Source organism: Tachysurus vachellii, chromosome 10 (genome assembly GCF_030014155.1).
Source record: "Tachysurus vachellii isolate PV-2020 chromosome 10, HZAU_Pvac_v1, whole genome shotgun sequence".
Taxonomy (NCBI): domain Eukaryota; kingdom Metazoa; phylum Chordata; class Actinopteri; order Siluriformes; family Bagridae; genus Tachysurus; species Tachysurus vachellii.
In genome coordinates, this window is record NC_083469.1 from 2,470,001 (window position 1) to 2,475,000 (window position 5,000).

General features: G+C 41.5%; 1 protein-coding gene across 1 annotated transcript in view; it reads right to left on the reverse strand.

The window, feature by feature from the left end:
• The window catches only part of arhgef10 (Rho guanine nucleotide exchange factor (GEF) 10), a 78,834-nt gene that overhangs the window by 56,049 nt on the left and 17,785 nt on the right, over positions 1 to 5,000 (reverse strand). The gene's annotated exons all lie outside the window — the stretch shown is intronic.

The following is a 5,000-nucleotide window of genomic DNA, read 5'->3' on the forward strand; positions in this document are numbered from 1 at the left end:
AAATCCATACACTCGCTAGCTAATAAAGCTAAATCTGAGCAACTCCTTAGCTAATCAAGCTAAATCCATACACTCGCTAGCTAATAAAGCTAAATCTGAGCAACTCCTTAGCTAATCAAGCTAAATCCATACACTTGCTAGCTAATAAAGCTAAATCTGAGCAACTCCTTAGCTAATCAAGCTAAATCCATACACTCGCTAGCTAATAAAGCTAAATCTGAGCAACTCCTTAGCTAATCAAGCTAAATCCATACACTTGCTAGCTAATAAAGCTAAATCTGAGCAACTTCTTAGCTAATCAAGCTAAATCCATACACTCGCTAGCTAATCAAGCTAAATCTGAGCAACTCCTTAGCTAATCAAGCTAAATCCATACACTTGCTAGCTAATAAAGCTAAATCTGAGCAACTCCTTAGCAAATCAAGCTAAATCCATACACTTGCTAGCTAATAAAGCTAAATCTGAGCAACTCCTTAGCTAATCAAGCTAAATCCATACACTCGCTAGCTAATCAAGCTAAATCTGAGCAACTCCTTAGCTAATCAAGCTAAATCCATACACTTGCTAGCTAATAAAGCTAAATCTGAGCAACTCCTTAGCTAATCAAGCTAAATCCATACACTCGCTAGCTAATAAAGCTAAATCTGAGCAACTCGGCTAATTGCTAATAACTTGCTAGTGTCTCAAATGACAGTTTTTTTTATTTTTTTTTATTAATACAATTAACATTGGGAGCAGGATGAAAATGTATTGTTTTAATCTGAATAAGCTCGTTTTTACAAGTGTCGATCTTTCTCTTTGTTCTAAAAGCGACAGCGTGTGAGAAATACTCTGAGAGTGGAGCGAAGTGGAGATTTTCTTCGAGGTGCCATGAGGAATGTGAACGTCTACAACCTCCTTATTCTTAGAACCACTTGGAGTGGAGTTGTGGTTCAGGCTCGCTGCCTCCTTCATCACTCTCAAGCCTGCAGCTATTTATAAAGCCACTTCCCCACACCAGTGTTTTGAGGAGGAGGAAGTGCGGAAAGATCCGGAACAGCTGTAATTTACAGGGTGGAACTGAAGACGTTCCCGATGAAAATGTGCTCAGAAGCTAAAGATCATGTGGCATCTGGAGAGCGTTCTGCTGTGAAGAAGAACCGGTAATCAGTCACCCCGGAAGTTGTTTATGCGATTATCGTGGCATGTGACGCATTCTCAAAATTCTCAGAATGTTGTGGAGTTTGTGTTACATTTCAGAAATTGCAAAATCGTGTAATCTTGGGCTAGCTAATCTGGCTAAATCTGAAACACCTCCTAGCTAATCTGGCTAAATCTGAACACCTCCTAGCTAATCTGGCTAAATCTGAAACACCTCCTAGCTAATCTGGCTAAATCTGAACACCTCCTAGCTAATCTGGCTAAATCTGAAACACCTCCTAGCTAATCTGGCTAAATCTGAACACCTCCTAGCTAATCTGTCTAAATCTGAACAACTTCTAGCTAATCTGGCTAAACCTGAACAACGTCTAGCTAATCTGGCTAAATCTGAAACACCTCCTAGCTAATCTGGCTAAATCTGAACACCTCCTAGCTAATCTGTCTAAATCTGAACACCTCCTAGCTAATCTGGCTAAATCTGAACAACTTCTAGCTAATCTGGCTAAACCTGAACAACGTCTAGCTAATCTGGCTAAATCTGAAACACCTCCTAGCTAATCTGGCTAAATCTGAACACCACCTAGCTAATCTGTCTAAATCTGAACACCTCCTAGCTAATCTGGCTAAATCTGAACAACTTCTAGCTAATCTGGCTAAATCTGAACACCTCCTAGCTAATCTGGCTAAATCTGAACAACGTCTAGCTAATCTGGCTAAATCTGAACAACGTCTAGCTAATCTGGCTAAACCTGAACAACGTCTAGCTAATCTGGCTAAATCTGAACAACTTCTAGCTAATCTGGCTAAATCTGAACAACTTCTAGCTAATCTGGCTAAATCTGAAACACATCCTAGCTAATCTGGCTAAATCTGAACACCTCCTAGCTAATCTGGCTAAATCTGAACACCTCCTAGCTAATCTGGCTAAATCTGAAACACCTCCTAGCTAATCTGGCTAAATCTGAACACCTCCTAGCTAATCTGGCTAAATCTGAACACCTCCTAGCTAATCTGTCTAAATCTGAACACCTCCTAGCTAATCTGTCTAAATCTGAACACCTCCTATCTAATCTGTCTAAATCTGAAACACTTCCTAGCTAATCTGGCTAAATCTGAACAACTTCTAGGTAATCTGGCTAAATCTGAACAACTTCTAGCTAATCTGGCTAAATCTGAACAACTTCTAGCTAATCTGGCTAAATCTGAACAACTTCTAGCTAATCTGGCTAAATCTGAACACCTCCTAGCTAATCTGGCTAAATCTGAAACACATCCTAGCTAATCTGGCTAAACCTGAACACCTCCTAGCTAATCTGGCTAAACCTGAACACCTCCTAGCTAATCTGGCTAAACCTGAACACCTCCTAGCTAATCTGGCTAAATCTGAACAACTTCTAGCTAATCTGGCTAAATCTGAACAACTTCTAGCTAATCTGGCTAAATCTGAACACCTCCTAGCTAATCTGGCTAAATCTGAACAACGTCTAGCTAATCTGGCTAAACCTGAACAACGTCTAGCTAATCTGGCTAAATCTGAACAACTTCTAGCTAATCTGGCTAAATCTGAACAACTTCTAGCTAATCTGGCTAAATCTGAAACACATCCTAGCTAATCTGGCTAAATCTGAACACCTCCTAGATAATCTGGCTAAATCTGAACACCTCCTAGCTAATCTGGCTAAATCTGAAACACCTCCTAGCTAATCTGGCTAAATCTGAACACCTCCTAGCTAATCTGGCTAAATCTGAACACCTCCTAGCTAATCTGTCTAAATCTGAACAACTTCTAGCTAATCTGTCTAAACCTGAATAACGTCTAGCTAATCTGGCTAAATCTGAAACACCTCCTAGCTAATCTGTCTAAATCTGAACACCTCCTAGCTAATCTGTCTAAACCTGAACAACGTCTAGCTAATCTGGCTAAATCTGAAACACCTCCTAGCTAATCTGGCTAAATCTGAAACACCTCCTAGCTAATCTGGCTAAATCTGAACACCTCCTAGCTAATCTGTCTAAATCTGAACACCTCCTAGCTAATCTGGCTAAACCTGAACAACGTCTAGCTAATCTGGCTAAATCTGAAACACCTCCTAGCTAATCTGGCTAAATCTGAACACCTCCTAGCTAATCTGTCTAAACCTGAACAACGTCTAGCTAATCTGGCTAAATCTGAAACACCTCCTAGCTAATCTGGCTAAATCTGAAACACATCCTAGCTAATCTGGCTAAACCTGAACACCTCCTAGCTAATCTGGCTAAACCTGAACACCTCCTAGCTAATCTGGCTAAATCTGAACAACTTCTAGCTAATCTGGCTAAATCTGAACAACTTCTAGCTAATCCAGATTTTGTGTTCATTCTGGAGGGACTGAATAAAAAGAGTCGCTGAGGAGTTTGTTAACAAAGCACAGTGCTAACATCTCAAACATTGAAACAGGTCACCAAACACTGCATGACGTGATGTTGCAAAAAATTATTCACCAGCGGCTTCACGTTACCGAACAACACTGAATCAACAGCTTCTGTCACTCAGACCAGTGTGGTGTGGCTGGAGCTGGACAGGAAGTGAGATGTGTACTGGACGGAGCACAAAACAGGCAGTAAACGGTGGTTAATATGGTTGTTTTTGTGGAATTTTATGGGGGGAATGTTGGCACACACACACAGGCATGTGAACTGTAAAGACAGGAAACAGAATTATCTGAACAGGAAACGGATTTGGAGCAAGAACAGGGACGGGTTTCCCCAGAGTCCTTCTGCAGGAGGGGATTCCCAACTACAGCTGGACAGAAGAACATATCACTCCTCTCCCTCAACCTTTCTCTCTTTTGTTTTCGTCTCTCCATGACTCTGTGTCCCTCTGTGCATCTCTCTCTCTCTCTCTCTCTCTCTCACTGGGGATAAATACAACCACATAAGTCTAAAATTAATCTATGTATAATAAACTTTCTGTATTATATTTCTTATGTTCTGTGAAGCGGGGGGGGCACGGTGGCTTAGTGGTTTGCACGTTCGCCTCACACCTCCAGGGTCGGGGTTCGATTCCCGCCTGTGTGTGGAGTTTGCATGTTCTCCCCGTGCCTCGGGGAGGTTGATTGGTAGGTTGATTGGCATCTCCGGAAAATTGTCCGTAGTGTGTGATTGCGTGAGTGAATGAGAGTGTGTGTGTGTGCCCTGTGATGGGTTGGCACTCCGTCCAGGGTGTATCCTGCCTTGATGCCCGATGACGCCTGAGATAGGCACAGGCTCCCCGTGACCCGAGGTAGTTCGGATAAGTGGTAGAAGATGAATGAATGAATGTTCTGTGAAGCTGCTTTGAGACAATGTCATTGTTAAAAGCTCTACGCAATAAAATTAAATCGAATCTTGTGATTTTACAAAATGACGTCACAACACACGTTCAGCCAAATCTCTCTTCTGTTCACGTGTGGAACACGAGTACAGAGTTTCTCTCAGGTTTAGAACAGGTTTGTTTTATAATAATAATAATAATAATAATAATAATAATAAAAACAAAAACTCTGTGGTAAAATCCATCACCACAACGATCATAAAAAACACCACAGGAAGACAGACCGTCAATAGCAAGCGGTTGTGAACGTACAGATAGAATGTGAGGAAAAAAATGCTTTGAAGAAAAATAAAATCTTCTCCTCGTTGCTAGGTTCAAGCACGCTATCGTTACGTACACCAGCGTGTAGCTACAGCTGCTGGAAAAAAAACCCTACTCTTCTTCTGCTGAAAGATTGAGCGGCAACGCGATATGAAGGAAGCGACGTACAGAGCCGGAAAAAGGAGGGAGAGAAGAGAAGAAGTTGTTCACGAAGTGCTTGTGTAAGAGACGGGTGTAAATCTCTTCA